This window comes from Zonotrichia albicollis, chromosome 3, assembly GCF_047830755.1.
Source record: "Zonotrichia albicollis isolate bZonAlb1 chromosome 3, bZonAlb1.hap1, whole genome shotgun sequence".
Taxonomy (NCBI): Eukaryota; Metazoa; Chordata; class Aves; order Passeriformes; family Passerellidae; genus Zonotrichia; species Zonotrichia albicollis.
In genome coordinates this window covers 27780853-27798228 of record NC_133821.1, presented here as the reverse complement: position 1 = coordinate 27798228, position 17376 = coordinate 27780853, and positions in this window count along the sequence as shown.

Genomic DNA, 17376 nt, shown 5'->3' with positions numbered 1-17376 from the left:
CCTTTTCCACTATGTCTGGCAAGGAGAAACTGTGCCTGCACAGAAAACATCTCCCATCGTGTTTTACATATTGCAGAGAGGTTTGCAGAGTGTTTTGAAGAGGAAAAACAAAGTTGTCCAGAACACCTTCCAAACGAATGTTCATGTGTTTGGAAAAGGTAGGAGTGTGGTAAGGTACTGTTTTCTATCAGTTTGCAAGCTGCGCACACAATCCCAGTGATGTGCAGCTTCATTCTTCACCTTTCCGAAGCAGCCGCTCTCTCCGGCTCGCGGAGACGAAGAAGCGGCTTCTTCGAGCAAAGCCGATTGTGCCCGTCACAGTGCACTCCAGTGCGGCGGCTTCTGACGAAATGTGCCCGGGACCGGCGCTTAGCTCCGGGGAGCTCCGTACCGTCTTCTTTCGGGAGTTTTGTGGTCTACATCATTGCAGAAAGGTTTTTACTAGTTTAGGCAAGGAGAAACTGTGCCTGCACAGAAAACATCTCCCATCGTGTTTTACATGTTGCAGAGAGGTTTGCAGAGTGTTTTGCAAGAAGAAAAACAAAGTTGTCCAGAACACCTTCCAACCGAATGTTCATGTGTTTGGAAAAGGTAGGAGTGTGGTAAGGTACTGTTTTCTATCAGTTTGCAAGCTGTGCACACTATCCCAGTGTTGTGCAGCTTCATTCTTCACCTTTCCGAAGCACCCGCTCTCTCCGGCTCGCGGAGACGAAGAAGCGGCTTCTTCGCGCAAAGGCGATTGTGCCGGTCACAGTGCACTCCAGAGCGGCGGCTTCTGCCGAAATGTGCCCGGGACCGGCGCTTAGCTCCAGGGACATCCGTACTTTCTTCTTTCGGGACTTTTGTGGTCTACATCATTGGAAAAACCTTTTCCACTATGTCTGGCAAGGAGAAACTGTGCCTGCACAGAAAACATCTCCCATCGTGTTTTACATGTTGCAGAGAGGTTTGCAGAGTGTTTTGCAAGAAGAAAAACAAAGTTGTCCAGAACACCTTCCAACCGAATGTTCATGTGTTTGGAAAAGGTAGGAGTGTGGTAAGGTACTGTTTTCTATCAGTTTGCAAGCTGTGCACACTATCCCAGTGTTGTGCAGCTTCATTATTCACCTTTGCGAAGCAGCCGCTCTCTCCGGCTCGCGGAGACGAAGAAGCGGCTTCTTCGCGCAAAGGCGATTGTGCCGGTCACAGTGCACTCCAGAGCGGCGGCTTCTGCCGAAATGTGCCCGGGACCGGCGCTTAGCTCCAGGGACATCCGTACCTTCTTCTTTCGGGACTTTTGTGGTCTACATCATTGGAAAAACCTTTTCCACTATGTCTGGCAAGGAGAAACTGTGCCTGCACAGAAAACATCTCCCATCGTGTTTTACATATTGCAGAGAGGTTTGCAGAGTGTTTTGAAGAGGAAAAACAAAGTTGTCCAGAACACCTTCCAAACGAATGTTCATGTGTTTGGAAAAGGTAGGAGAGTGGTAAGGTACTGTTTTCTATCAGTTTGCAAGCTGTGCACACTATCCCAGTGTTGTGCAGCTTCATTCTCACCTTTGCGAAGCAGCCGCACAATCCGGCTCGGTGACACGAAGAAGCGGCTTCTTCGAGCAAAGGCGATTTTGCCGGTCACAGTGCACTCCACTGCGGCGGCTTCTGACGAAATGTGCCCGGGACCGGCGCTTAGCTCCGGGGAGCTCCGTATCCTTCGTCTTTAGCGTCATTTGTGGTCTACATCATTGCAAAAACCTTTTCCACTATGTCTGGCAAGGAGAAACTGTGCCTGCACAGAAAACATCTCCCATCGTGTTTTACATGTTGCAGAGAGGTTTGCAGAGTGTTATGCAGGAAGAAAAACAAAGTTGTCCGAAACACCTTCCAACGGAATGTTCATGTTTTTGGAAAAGGTAGGAGTGTGGTAAGGTACTGTTTTCTATCAGTTTGCAAGCTGCGCACACAATCCCAGTGTTGTGCAGCTTCATTCTCACCTATGCGAAGCAGCCGCACAATCCGGCTCGCGGAGACGAAGAAGCGGCTTCTTCGCGCAAAGGCGATTGTGCCGGTCACAGTGCACTCCAGAGCGGCGGCTTCTGCCGAAATGTGCCCGGGACCGGCGCTTAGCCCCCGCGAGCTCCGTATCCTTCGTCTTTAGCGTCTTTTGTGGTCTACATCATTGCAAAAACCTTTTTCACTATGTCTGGCAAGGAGAAACTGTGCCTGCACAGAAAACATCTCCCATCGTGTTTTACATGTTGCAGAGAGGTTTGCAGAGTGTTTTGCAAGAAGAAAAACAAAGTTGTCCAGAACACCTTCCAACCGAATGTTCATGTGTTTGGAAAAGGTAGGAGTGTGGTAAGGTACTGTTTTCTATCAGTTTGCAAGCTGTGCACACTATCCCAGTGTTGTGCAGCTTCATTCTTCACCTTTCCGAAGCACCCGCTCTCTCCGGCTCGCGGAGACGAAGAAGCGGCTTCTTCGCGCAAAGGCGATTGTGCCGGTCACAGTGCACTCCAGAGCGGCGGCTTCTGCCGAAATGTGCCCGGGACCGGCGCTTAGCTCCAGGGACATCCGTACCTTCTTCTTTCGGGACTTTTGTGGTCTACATCATTGGAAAAACCTTTTCCACTATGTCTGGCAAGGAGAAACTGTGCCTGCACAGAAAACATCTCCCATCGTGTGTTTCATGTAGCAGAGAGGTTTGCAGAGTGTTTTGCAAGAAGAAAAACAAAGTTGTCCAGAACACCTTCCAACCGAATGTTCATGTGTTTGGAAAAGGTAGGAGTGTGGTAAGGTACTGTTTTCTATCAGTTTGCAAGCTGTGCACACTATCCCAGTGTTGTGCAGCTTCATTCTTCACCTTTGCGAAGCAGCCGCACTCTCCGGCTCGCGGAGACGAAGAAGCGGCTTCTTCGAGCAAAGGCGATTGTGCCGGTCACAGTGCACTCCAGTGCGGCGGCTTCTTCCGAAATGTGCCCGGGACCGGCGCTTAGCTCCGTGGAGCTCCGTACCTTCTTCTTTCGGGACTTTTGTGGTCTACATCATTGCAGAAAGGTTTTTACTAGTTTAGGCAAGGAGAAACTGTGCCTGCACAGAAAACATCTCCCATCGTGTGTTTCATGTAGCAGAGAGGTTTGCAGAGTGTTTTGCAAGAAGAAAAACAAAGTTGTCCAGAACACCTTCCAACCGAATGTTCATGTGTTTGGAAAAGGTAGGAGTGTGGTAAGGTACTGTTTTCTATCAGTTTGCAAGCTGCGCACACAATCCCAGTGATGTGCAGCTTCATTCTTCACCTTTCCGAAGCAGCCGCTCTCTCCGGCTCGCGGAGACGAAGAAGCGGCTTCTTCGAGCAAAGGCGATTGTGCCGGTCACAGTGCACACCAGTGCGGCGGCTTCTGCCGAAATGTGCCCGGGACCGGCGCTTAGCTCCGGGGAGCTCCGTATCCTTCGTCTTTAGCGTCTTTTGTGGTCTACATCATTGCAGAAAGGTTTTTACTAGTTTAGGAAAGGAGAAACTGTGCCTGCACAGAAAACATCTCCCATCGTGTGTTTCATGTAGCAGAGAGGTTTGCAGAGTGTTTTGCAAGAAGAAAAACAAAGTTGTCCAGAACACCTTCCAACCGAATGTTCATGTGTTTGGAAAAGGTAGGAGTGTGGTAAGGTACTGTTTTCTATCAGTTTGCAAGCTGTGCACACTATCCCAGTGTTGTGCAGCTTCATTATTCACCTTTCCGAAGCACCCGCTCTCTCCGGCTCGCGGAGACGAAGAAGCGGCTTCTTCGCGCAAAGGCGATTGTGCCGGTCACAGTGCACTCCAGAGCGGCGGCTTCTGCCGAAATGTGCCCGGGACCGGCGCTTAGCTCCAGGGACATCCGTACCTTCTTCTTTCGGGACTTTTGTGGTCTACATCATTGGAAAAACCTTTTCCACTATGTCTGGCAAGGAGAAACTGTGCCTGCACAGAAAACATCTCCCATCGTGTGTTTCATGTAGCAGAGAGGTTTGCAGAGTGTTTTGCAAGAAGAAAAACAAAGTTGTCCAGAACACCTTCCAATCGAATGTTCATGTGTTTGGAAAAGGTAGGAGTGTGGTAAGGTACTGTTTTCTATCAGTTTGCAAGCTGCGCACACAATCCCAGTGATGTGCAGCTTCATTCTTCACCTTTCCGAAGCAGCCGCTCTCTCCGGCTCGCGGAGACGAAGAAGCGGCTTCTTCGAGCAAAGCCGATTGTGCCCGTCACAGTGCACTCCAGTGCGGCGGCTTCTGACGAAATGTGCCCGGGACCGGCGCTTAGCTCCGGGGAGCTCCGTACCTTCTTCTTTCGGGACTTTTGTGGTCTACATCATTGCAGAAAGGTTTTTACTAGTTTAGGCAAGGAGAAACTGTGCCTGCACAGAAAACATCTCCCATCGTGTGTTTCATGTAGCAGAGAGGTTTGCAGAGTGTTTTGCAAGAAGAAAAACAAAGTTGTCCAGAACACCTTCCAACCGAATGTTCATGTGTTTGGAAAAGGCAGGAGTGTGGTAAGGTACTGTTTTCTCTCAGTTTGCAAGCTGTGCACACTATCCCAGTGTTGTGCAGCTTCATTATTCACCTTTCCGAAGCACCCGCTCTCTCCGGCTCGCGGAGACGAAGAAGCGGCTTCTTCGCGCAAAGGCGATTGTGCCGGTCACAGTGCACTCCAGAGCGGCGGCTTCTGCCGAAATGTGCCCGGGACCGGCGCTTGGCTCCAGGGACATCCGTACCTTCTTCTTTCGGGACTTTTGTGGTCTACATCATTGCAAAAACCTTTTCCACTATGTCTGCAAAGGAGAAACTGTGCCTGCACAGAAAACATCTCCCATCGTGTTTTACATGTTGCAGAGAGGTTTGCAGAGTGTTTTGCAAGAAGAAAAACAAAGTTGTCCAGAACACCTTCCAACCGAATGTTCATGTGTTTGGAAAAGGTAGGAGTGTGGTAAGGTACTGTTTTCTATCAGTTTGCAAGCTGTGCACACTATCCCAGTGTTGTGCAGCTTCATTATTCACCTTTCCGAAGCACCCGCTCTCTCCGGCTCGCGGAGACGAAGAAGCGGCTTCTTCGCGCAAAGGCGATTGTGCCGGTCACAGTGCACTCCAGAGCGGCGGCTTCTGCCGAAATGTGCCCGGGACCGGCGCTTAGCTCCGGGGACATCCGTACCTTCTTCTTTCGGGACTTTTGTGGTCTACATCATTGGAAAAACCTTTTCCACTATGTCTGGCAAGGAGAAACTGTGCCTGCACAGAAAACATCTCCCATCGTGTTTTACATATTGCAGAGAGGTTTGCAGAGTGTTTTGAAGAGGAAAAACAAAGTTGTCCAGAACACCTTCCAAACGAATGTTCATGTGTTTGGAAAAGGTAGGAGAGTGGTAAGGTACTGTTTTCTATCAGTTTGCAAGCTGCGCACACAATCCCAGTGTTGTGCAGCTTCATTCTCACCTTTGCGAAGCAGCCGCTCTCTCCGGCTCGCGGAGACGAAGAAGCGGCTTCTTCGAGCAAAGGTGATTGTGCCGGTCACAGTGCACTCCAGAGCGGCGGCTTCTGCCGAAATGTGCCTGGGACCGGCGCTTAGCTCCGGGGAGCTCCGTATCCTTCGTCTTTAGCGTCTTTTGTGGTCTACATCATTGCAGAAAGGTTTTTACTAGTTTAGGCAAGGAGAAACTGTGCCTGCACAGAAAACATCTCCCATCGTGTGTTTCATGTAGCAGAGAGGTTTGCAGAGTGTTTTGCAAGAAGAAAAACAAAGTTGTCCAGAACACCTTCCAACCGAATGTTCATGTGTTTGGAAAAGGTAGGAGTGTGGTAAGGTACTGTTTTCTATCAGTTTGCAAGCTGTGCACACTATCCCAGTGTTGTGCAGCTTCATTATTCACCTTTGCGAAGCAGCCGCTCTCTCCGGCTCGCGGAGACGAAGAAGCGGCTTCTTCGGGCAAAGGCGATTGTGCCGGTCACAGTGCACTCCAGTGCGGCGGCTTCTGACGAAATGTGCCCGGGACCGGCGCTTTGCTCCGGGGACATCCGTACCTTCTTCTTTCGGGACTTTTGTGGTCTACATCATTGCAAAAACCTTTTCCACTACGTCTGGCAAGGAGAAACTGTGCCTGCACAGAAAACATCTCCCATCGTGTGTTTCATGTAGCAGAGAGGTTTGCAGAGTGTTTTGCAAGAAGAAAAAACAAAGTTGTCCAGAACACCTTCCAACAGAATGTTCATGTTTTTGGAAAAGGTAGGAGTGTGGTAAGGTACTGTTTTCTATCAGTTTGCAAACTGCGCACACAATCCCAGTGTTTGCAGCTTCATTCTCACCTATGCGAAGCAGCCGCACAATCCGGCTCGCGGAGACGAAGAAGCGGCTTCTTCGCGCAAAGGCGATTGTGCCGGTCTCAGTGCACTCCAGAGCGGCGGCTTCTGCTGAAATGTGCCCGGGACCGGCGCTTAGCTCCGGGGACATCCGTACCTTCTTCTTTCGGGACTTTTGTGGTCTACATCATTGCAAAAACTTTTTTCCACTATGTTAGGCAAGGAGAAACTGTGCCTGCACAGAAAACATCTCCCATCGTGTTTTACATATTGCAGAGAGGTTTGCAGAGTGTTTTGCAAGAAGAAAAACAAAGTTGTCCAGAACACCTTCCAATCGAATGTTCATGTGTTTGGAAAAGGTAGGAGAGTGGTAAGGTACTGTTTTCTATCAGTTTGCAAGCTGCGCACACAATCCCAGTGATGTGCAGCTTCATTCTTCACCTTTCCGAAGCAGCCGCTCTCTCCGGCTCGCGGAGACGAAGAAGCGGCTTCTTCGAGCAAAGGCGATTGTGCCGGTCACAGTGCACACCTGTGCGGCGGCTTCTGCCGAAATGTGCCCGGGACCGGCGCTTAGCTCCGGGGAGCTCCGTATCCTTCGTCTTTAGCGTCTTTTATGGTCTACATCATTGCAGAAAGGTTTTTACTAGTTTAGGCAAGGAGAAACTGTGCCTGCACAGAAAACATCTCCCATCGTGTGTTTCATGTAGCAGAGAGGTTTGCAGAGTGTTTTGCAAGAAGAAAAACAAAGTTGTCCAAAACACCTTCCAACCGAATGTTCATGTTTTTGGAAAAGGTAGGAGTGTGGTAAGGTACTGTTTTCTATCAGTTTGCAAGCTGTGCACACTATCCCAGTGTTGTGCAGCTTCATTCTTCACCTTTCCGAAGCAGCCGCTCTCTCCGGCTCGCGGAGACGAAGAAGCGGCTTCTTCGCGCAAAGGCGATTGTGCCGGTCACAGTGCACTCCAGAGCGGCGGCTTCTGCCGAAATGTGCCCGGGACCGGCGCTTAGCTCCAGGGACATCCGTACCTTCTTCTTTCGGGACTTTTGTGGTCTACATCATTGCAAAAACCTTTTCCACTATGTCTGGCAAGGAGAAACTGTGCCTGCACAGAAAACATCTCCCATCGTGTGTTTCATGTAGCAGAGAGGTTTGCAGAGTGTTTTGCAAGAAGAAAAACAAAGTTGTCCAGAACACCTTCCAACCGAATGTTCATGTGTTTGGAAAAGGTAGGAGAGTGGTAAGGTACTGTTTTCTATCAGTTTGCAAGCTGTGCACACTATCCCAGTGTTGTGCAGCTTCATTCTCACATTTGCGAAGCAGCCGCACAATCCGGCTCGGTGACACGAAGAAGCGGCTTCTTCGAGCAAAGGCGATTTTGCCGGTCACAGTGCACTCCAGTGCGGCGGCTTCTGACGAAATGTGCCCGGGACCGGCGCTTAGCTCCGGGTAGCTCCGTATCCTTCGTCTTTAGCGTCTTTTGTGGTCTACATCATTGCAAAAACCTTTTCCACTATGTCTGGCAAGGAGAAACTGTGCCTGCACAGAAAACATCTCCCATCGTGTTTTACATGTTGCAGAGAGGTTTGCAGAGTGTTATGCAGGAAGAAAAACAAAGTTGTCCGAAACACCTTCCAACGGAATGTTCATGTTTTTGGAAAAGGTAGGAGTGTGGTAAGGTACTGTTTTCTATCAGTTTGCAAGCTGCGCACACAATCCCAGTGTTGTGCAGCTTCATTCTCACCTATGCGAAGCAGCCGCACAATCCGGCTCACGGAGACGAAGAAGCGGCTTCTTCGCGCAAAGGCGATTGTGCCGGTCACAGTGCACTCCAGAGCGGCGGCTTCTGCCGAAATGTGCCCGGGACCGGCGCTTAGCCCCCGCGAGCTCCGTATCCTTCGTCTTTAGCGTCTTTTGTGGTCTACATCATCGCAAAAACCTTTTTCACAATGTCTGGCAAGGAGAAACTGTGCCTGCACAGAAAACATCTCCCATCGTGTTTTACATGTTGCAGAGAGGTTTGCAGAGTGTTTTGCAAGAAGAAAAACAAAGTTGTCCAGAACACCTTCCAACCGAATGTTCATGTGTTTGGAAAAGGTAGGAGTGTGGTAAGGTACTGTTTTCTATCAGTTTGCAAGCTGTGCACACTATCCCAGTGTTGTGCAGCTTCATTATTCACCTTTCCGAAGCACCCGCTCTCTCCGGCTCGCGGAGACGAAGAAGCGGCTTCTTCGCGCAAAGGCGATTGTGCCGGTCACAGTGCACTCCAGAGCGGCGGCTTCTGCCGAAATGTGCCCGGGACCGGCGCTTAGCTCCAGGGACATCCGTACCTTCTTCTTTCGGGACTTTTGTGGTCTACATCATTGGAAAAACCTTTTCCACTATGTCTGGCAAGGAGAAACTGTGCCTGCACAGAAAACATCTCCCATCGTGTGTTTCATGTAGCAGAGAGGTTTGCAGAGTGTTTTGCAAGAAGAAAAACAAAGTTGTCCAGAACACCTTCCAACCGAATGTTCATGTGTTTGGAAAAGGTAGGAGTGTGGTAAGGTACTGTTTTCTCTCAGTTTGCAAGCTGTGCACACTATCCAAGTGTTGTGCAGCTTCATTCTTCACCTTTGCGAAGCAGCCGCACTCTCCGGCTCGCGGAGACGAAGAAGCGGCTTCTTCGAGCAAAGGCGATTGTGCCGGTCACAGTGCACTCCAGTGCGGCGGCTTCTGACGAAATGTGCCCGGGACCGGCGCTTAGCTCCGGGGAGCTCCGTACCTTCTTCTTTCGGGACTTTTGTGGTCTACATCATTGCAGAAAGGTTTTTACTAGTTTAGGCAAGGAGAAACTGTGCCTGCACAGAAAACATCTCCCATCGTGTGTTTCATGTAGCAGAGAGGTTTGCAGAGTGTTTTGCAAGAAGAAAAACAAAGTTGTCCAGAACACCTTCCAACCGAATGTTCATGTGTTTGGAAAAGGTAGGAGAGTAGAAAGGTACTGTTTTCTCTCAGTTTGCAAGCTGTGCACACTATCCCAGTGTTGTGCAGCTTCATTCTTCACCTTTCCGAAGCAGCCGCTCTCTCCGGCTCGCGGAGACGAAGAAGCGGCTTCTTCGAGCAAAAGCGATTGTGCCGGTCACAGTGCACTCCAGTGCGGCGGCTTCTGACGAAATGTGCCCGGGACCGGCGCTTAGCTCCGGGGAGCTCCGTATCCTTCGTCTTTAGCGTCTTTTGTGGTCTACATCATTGCAAAAACTTTTTCCACTATGTCTGGCAAGGAGAAACTGTGCCTGCACAGAAAACATCTCCCATCGTGTTTTACATATTGCAGAGAGGTTTGCAGAGTGTTTTGAAGAGGAAAAACAAAGTTGTCCAGAACACCTTCCAACCGAATGTTCATGTGTTTGGAAAAGGTAGGAGAGTGGTAAGGTACTGTTTTCTATCAGTTTGCAAGCTGCGCACACAATCCCAGTGTTGTGCAGCTTCATTCTCACCTTTGCGAAGCAGCCGCTCTCTCCGGCTCGCGGAGACGAAGAAGCGGCTTCTTCGAGCAAAGGTGATTGTGCCGGTCACAGTGCACTCCAGAGCGGCGGCTTCTGCCGAAATGTGCCTGGGACCGGCGCTTAGCTCCGGGGAGCTCCGTATCCTTCGTCTTTAGCGTCTTTTGTGGTCTACATCATTGCAGAAAGGTTTTTACTAGTTTAGGCAAGGAGAAACTGTGCCTGCACAGAAAACATCTCCCATCGTGTGTTTCATGTAGCAGAGAGGTTTGCAGAGTGTTTTGCAAGAAGAAAAACAAAGTTGTCCAGAACACCTTCCAACCGAATGTTCATGTGTTTGGAAAAGGTAGGAGTGTGGTAAGGTACTGTTTTCTATCAGTTTGCAAGCTGTGCACACTATCCCAGTGTTGTGAGGCTTCATTATTCACCTTTGCGAAGCAGCCGCTCTCTCCGGCTCGCGGAGACGAAGAAGCGGCTTCTTCGGGCAAAGGCGATTGTGCCGGTCACAGTGCACTCCAGTGCGGCGGCTTCTGACGAAATGTGCCCGGGACCGGCGCTTTGCTCCGGGGACATCCGTACCTTCTTCTTTCGGGACTTTTGTGGTCTACATCATTGGAAAAACCTTTTCCACTATGTCTGGCAAGGAGAAACTGTGCCTGCACAGAAAACATCTCCCATCGTGTGTTTCATGTAGCAGAGAGGTTTGCAGAGTGTTTTGCAAGAAGAAAAAACAAAGTTGTCCAGAACACCTTCCAACCGAATGTTCATGTTTTTGGAAAAGGTAGGAGTGTGGTAAGGTACTGTTTTCTATCAGTTTGCAAACTGCGCACACAATCCCAGTGTTTGCAGCTTCATTCTCACCTATGCGAAGCAGCCGCACAATCCGGCTCGCGGAGACGAAGAAGCGGCTTCTTCGCGCAAAGGCGATTGTGCCGGTCACAGTGCACTCCAGAGCGGCGGCTTCTGCTGAAATGTGCCCGGGACCGGCGCTTAGCTCCGGGGACATCCGTACCTTCTTCTTTCGGGACTTTTGTGGTCTACATCATTGCAAAAACTTTTTCCACTATGTCTGGCAAGGAGAAACTGTGCCTGCACAGAAAACATCTCCCATCGTGTTTTACATATTGCAGAGAGGTTTGCAGAGTGTTTTGCAAGAAGAAAAACAAAGTTGTCCAGAACACCTTCCAACCGAATGTTCATGTGTTTGGAAAAGGTAGGAGAGTGGTAAGGTACTGTTTTCTATCAGTTTGCAAGCTGCGCACACAATCCCAGTGATGTGCAGCTTCATTCTTCACCTTTCCGAAGCAGCCGCTCTCTCCGGCTCGCGGAGACGAAGAAGCGGCTTCTTCGAGCAAAGGCGATTGTGCCGGTCACAGTGCACACCAGTGCGGCGGCTTCTGCCGAAATGTGCCCGGGACCGGCGCTTAGCTCCGGGGAGCTCCGTATCCTTCGTCTTTAGCGTCTTTTATGGTCTACATCATTGCAGAAAGGTTTTTACTAGTTTAGGCAAGGAGAAACTGTGCCTGCACAGAAAACATCTCCCATCGTGTGTTTCATGTAGCAGAGAGGTTTGCAGAGTGTTTTGCAAGAAGAAAAACAAAGTTGTCCAAAACACCTTCCAACCGAATGTTCATGTTTTTGGAAAAGGTAGGAGTGTGGTAAGGTACTGTTTTCTATCAGTTTGCAAGATGTGCACACTATCCCAGTGTTGTGCAGCTTCATTCTTCACCTTTCCGAAGCAGCCGCACTCTCCGGCTCGCGGAGACGAAGAAGCGGCTTCTTCGCGCAAAGGCGATTGTGCCGGTCACAGTGCACTCCAGAGCGGCGGCTTCTGCCGAAATGTGCCCGGGACCGGCGCTTAGCTCCGGGTAGCTCCGTATCCTTCGTCTTTAGCGTCTTTTGTGGTCTACATCATTGCAAAAACCTTTTCCACTATGTCTGGCAAGGAGAAACTGTGCCTGCACAGAAAACATCTCCCATCGTGTGTTTCATGTAGCAGAGAGGTTTGCAGAGTGTTTTGCAAGAAGAAAAACAAAGTTGTCCAGAACACCTTCCAACCGAATGTTCATGTGTTTGGAAAAGGTAGGAGTGTGGTAAGGTACTGTTTTCTCTCAGTTTGCAAGCTGTGCACACTATCCAAGTGTTGTGCAGCTTCATTCTTCACCTTTGCGAAGCAGCCGCACTCTCCGGCTCGCGGAGACGAAGAAGCGGCTTCTTCGCGCAAAGGCGATTGTGCCGGTCACAGTGCACTCCAGTGCGGCGGCTTCTGCCGAAATGTGCCCGGGACCGGCGCTTAGCTCCGGGGAGCTCCGTACCTTCTTCTTTCGGGAGTTTTGTGGTCTACATCATTGCAGAAAGGTTTTTACTAGTTTAGGCAAGGAGAAACTGTGCCTGCACAGAAAACATCTCCCATCGTGTGTTTCATGTAGCAGAGAGGTTTGCAGAGTGTTTTGCAAGAAGAAAAAAAAAGTTGTCCAGAACACCTTCCAACCGAATGTTCATGTGTTTGGAAAAGGTAGGAGTGTGGTAAGGTACTGTTTTCTATCAGTTTGCAAGCTGTGCACACTATCCCAGTGTTGTGCAGCTTCATTATTCACCTTTGCGAAGCAGCCGCTCTCTCCGGCTCGCGGAGACGAAGAAGCGGCTTCTTCGGGCAAAGGCGATTGTGCCGGTCACAGTGCACTCCAGTGCGGCGGCTTCTGACGAAATGTGCCCGGGACCGGCGCTTTGCTCCGGGGACATCCGTACCTTCTTCTTTCGGGACTTTTGTGGTCTACATCATTGCAAAAACCTTTTCCACTATGTCTGGCAAGGAGAAACTGTGCCTGCACAGAAAACATCTCCCATCGTGTTTTACATATTGCAGAGAGGTTTGCAGAGTGTTTTGCAAGAAGAAAAACAAAGTTGTCCAGAACACCTTCCAACCGAATGTTCATGTGTTTGGAAAAGGTAGGAGAGTGGTAAGGTACTGTTTTCTATCAGTTTGCAAGCTGCGCACACAATCCCAGTGATGTGCAGCTTCATTCTTCACCTTTCCGAAGCAGCCGCTCTCTCCGGCTCGCGGAGACGAAGAAGCGGCTTCTTCGAGCAAAGGCGATTGTGCCGGTCACAGTGCACACCAGTGCGGCGGCTTCTGCCGAAATGTGCCCGGGACCGGCGCTTAGCTCCGGGGAGCTCCGTATCCTTCGTCTTTAGCGTCTTTTATGGTCTACATCATTGCAGAAAGGTTTTTACTAGTTTAGGCAAGGAGAAACTGTGCCTGCACAGAAAACATCTCCCATCGTGTGTTTCATGTAGCAGAGAGGTTTGCAGAGTGTTTTGCAAGAAGAAAAACAAAGTTGTCCAAAACACCTTCCAACCGAATGTTCATGTTTTTGGAAAAGGTAGGAGTGTGGTAAGGTACTGTTTTCTATCAGTTTGCAAGCTGTGCACACTATCCCAGTGTTGTGCAGCTTCATTCTTCACCTTTCCGAAGCAGCCGCTCTCTCCGGCTCGCGGAGACGAAGAAGCGGCTTCTTCGCGCAAAGGCGATTGTGCCGGTCACAGTGCACTCCAGAGCGGCGGCTTCTGCCGAAATGTGCCCGGGACCGGCGCTTAGCTCCGGGTAGCTCCGTATCCTTCGTCTTTAGCGTCTTTTGTGGTCTACATCATTGCAAAAACCTTTTCCACTATGTCTGGCAAGGAGAAACTGTGCCTGCACAGAAAACATCTCCCATCGTGTGTTTCATGTAGCAGAGAGGTTTGCAGAGTGTTTTGCAAGAAGAAAAAAAAAGTTGTCCAGAACACCTTCCAACCGAATGTTCATGTGTTTGGAAAAGGTAGGAGTGTGGTAAGGTACTGTTTTCTCTCAGTTTGCAAGCTGTGCACACTATCCAAGTGTTGTGCAGCTTCATTCTTCACCTTTGCGAAGCAGCCGCACTCTCCGGCTCGCGGAGACGAAGAAGCGGCTTCTTCGAGCAAAGGCGATTGTGCCGGTCACAGTGCACTCCAGTGCGGCGGCTTCTGACGAAATGTGCCCGGGACCGGCGCTTAGCTCCGGGGAGCTCCGTACCTTCTTCTTTCGGGAGTTTTGTGGTCTACATCATTGCAGAAAGGTTTTTACTAGTTTAGGCAAGGAGAAACTGTGCCTGCACAGAAAACATCTCCCATCGTGTGTTTCATGTAGCAGAGAGGTTTGCAGAGTGTTTTGCAAGAAGAAAAACAAAGTTGTCCAGAACACCTTCCAACCGAATGTTCATGTGTTTGGAAAAGGTAGGAGAGTAGAAAGGTACTGTTTTCTCTCAGTTTGCAAGCTGTGCACACTATCCCAGTGTTGTGCAGCTTCATTCTTCACCTTTCCGAAGCAGCCGCTCTCTCCGGCTCGCGGAGACGAAGAAGCGGCTTCTTCGAGCAAAAGCGATTGTGCCGGTCACAGTGCACTCCAGTGCGGCGGCTTCTGACGAAATGTGCCCGGGACCGGCGCTTAGCTCCGGGGAGCTCCGTATCCTTCGTCTTTAGCGTCTTTTGTGGTCTACATCATTGCAAAAACCTTTTCCACTATGTCTGGCAAGGAGAAACTGTGCCTGCACAGAAAACATCTCCCATCGTGTTTTACATATTGCAGAGAGGTTTGCAGAGTGTTTTGAAGAGGAAAAACAAAGTTGTCCAGAACACCTTCCAAACGAATGTTCATGTGTTTGGAAAAGGTAGGAGAGTGGTAAGGTACTGTTTTCTATCAGTTTGCAAGCTGCGCACACAATCCCAGTGTTGTGCAGCTTCATTCTCACCTTTGCGAAGCAGCCGCTCTCTCCGGCTCGCGGAGACGAAGAAGCGGCTTCTTCGAGCAAAGGTGATTGTGCCGGTCACAGTGCACTCCAGAGCGGCGGCTTCTGCCGAAATGTGCCTGGGACCGGCGCTTAGCTCCGGGGAGCTCCGTATCCTTCGTCTTTAGCGTCTTTTGTGGTCTACATCATTGCAGAAAGGTTTTTACTAGTTTAGGCAAGGAGAAACTGTGCCTGCACAGAAAACATCTCCCATCGTGTGTTTCATGTAGCAGAGAGGTTTGCAGAGTGTTTTGCAAGAAGAAAAACAAAGTTGTCCAGAACACCTTCCAACCGAATGTTCATGTGTTTGGAAAAGGTAGGAGTGTGGTAAGGTACTGTTTTCTATCAGTTTGCAAGCTGTGCACACTATCCCAGTGTTGTGCAGCTTCATTATTCACCTTTGCGAAGCAGCCGCTCTCTCCGGCTCGCGGAGACGAAGAAGCGGCTTCTTCGGGCAAAGGCGATTGTGCCGGTCACAGTGCACTCCAGTGCGGCGGCTTCTGACGAAATGTGCCCGGGACCGGCGCTTTGCTCCGGGGACATCCGTACCTTCTTCTTTCGGGACTTTTGTGGTCTACATCATTGCAAAAACCTTTTCCACTACGTCTGGCAAGGAGAAACTGTGCCTGCACAGAAAACATCTCCCATCGTGTGTTTCATGTAGCAGAGAGGTTTGCAGAGTGTTTTGCAAGAAGAAAAAACAAAGTTGTCCAGAACACCTTCCAACAGAATGTTCATGTTTTTGGAAAAGGTAGGAGTGTGGTAAGGTACTGTTTTCTATCAGTTTGCAAACTGCGCACACAATCCCAGTGTTTGCAGCTTCATTCTCACCTATGCGAAGCAGCCGCACAATCCGGCTCGCGGAGACGAAGAAGCGGCTTCTTCGCGCAAAGGCGATTGTGCCGGTCTCAGTGCACTCCAGAGCGGCGGCTTCTGCTGAAATGTGCCCGGGACCGGCGCTTAGCTCCGGGGACATCCGTACCTTCTTCTTTCGGGACTTTTGTGGTCTACATCATTGCAAAAACTTTTTTCCACTATGTCTGGCAAGGAGAAACTGTGCCTGCACAGAAAACATCTCCCATCGTGTGTTTCATGTAGCAGAGAGGTTTGCAGAGTGTTTTGCAAGAAGAAAAACAAAGTTGTCCAAAACACCTTCCAACCGAATGTTCATGTTTTTGGAAAAGGTAGGAGTGTGGTAAGGTACTGTTTTCTATCAGTTTGCAAGCTGTGCACACTATCCCAGTGTTGTGCAGCTTCATTCTTCACCTTTCCGAAGCAGCCGCTCTCTCCGGCTCGCGGAGACGAAGAAGCGGCTTCTTCGCGCAAAGGCGATTGTGCCGGTCACAGTGCACTCCAGAGCGGCGGCTTCTGCCGAAATGTGCCCGGGACCGGCGCTTAGCTCCGGGTAGCTCCGTATCCTTCGTCTTTAGCGTCTTTTGTGGTCTACATCATTGCAAAAACCTTTTCCACTATGTCTGGCAAGGAGAAACTGTGCCTGCACAGAAAACATCTCCCATCGTGTTTTACATGTTGCAGAGAGGTTTGCAGAGTGTTATGCAGGAAGAAAAACAAAGTTGTCCGAAACACCTTCCAACGGAATGTTCATGTTTTTGGAAAAGGTAGGAGTGTGGTAAGGTACTGTTTTCTATCAGTTTGCAAGCTGCGCACACAATCCCAGTGTTGTGCAGCTTCATTCTCACCTATGCGAAGCAGCCGCACAATCCGGCTCACGGAGACGAAGAAGCGGCTTCTTCGCGCAAAGGCGATTGTGCCGGTCACAGTGCACTCCAGAGCGGCGGCTTCTGCCGAAATGTGCCCGGGACCGGCGCTTAGCCCCCGCGAGCTCCGTATCCTTCGTCTTTAGCGTCTTTTGTGGTCTACATCATCGCAAAAACCTTTTTCACAATGTCTGGCAAGGAGAAACTGTGCCTGCACAGAAAACATCTCCCATCGTGTGTTTCATGTAGCAGAGAGGTTTGCAGAGTGTTTTGCAAGAAGAAAAACAAAGTTGTCCAGAACACCTTCCAACCGAATGTTCATGTGTTTGGAAAAGGTAGGAGTGTGGTAAGGTACTGTTTTCTATCAGTTTGCAAGCTGTGCACACTATCCCAGTGTTGTGAGGCTTCATTATTCACCTTTGCGAAGCAGCCGCTCTCTCCGGCTCGCGGAGACGAAGAAGCGGCTTCTTCGGGCAAAGGCGATTGTGCCGGTCACAGTGCACTCCAGTGCGGCGGCTTCTGACGAAATGTGCCCGGGACCGGCGCTTTGCTCCGGGGACATCCGTACCTTCTTCTTTCGGGACTTTTGTGGTCTACATCATTGCAAAAACCTTTTCCACTATGTCTGGCAAGGAGAAACTGTGCCTGCACAGAAAACATCTCCCATCGTGTGTTTCATGTAGCAGAGAGGTTTGCAGAGTGTTTTGCAAGAAGAAAAAACAAAGTTGTCCAGAACACCTTCCAACAGAATGTTCATGTTTTTGGAAAAGGTAGGAGTGTGGTAAGGTACTGTTTTCTATCAGTTTGCAAACTGCGCACACAATCCCAGTGTTTGCAGCTTCATTCTCACCTATGCGAAGCAGCCGCACAATCCGGCTCGCGGAGACGAAGAAGCGGCTTCTTCGCGCAAAGGCGATTGTGCCGGTCTCAGTGCACTCCAGAGCGGCGGCTTCTGCTGAAATGTGCCCGGGACCGGCGCTTAGCTCCGGGGACATCCGTACCTTCTTCTTTCGGGACTTTTGTGGTCTACATCATTGCAAAAACTTTTTTCCACTATGTCTGGCAAGGAG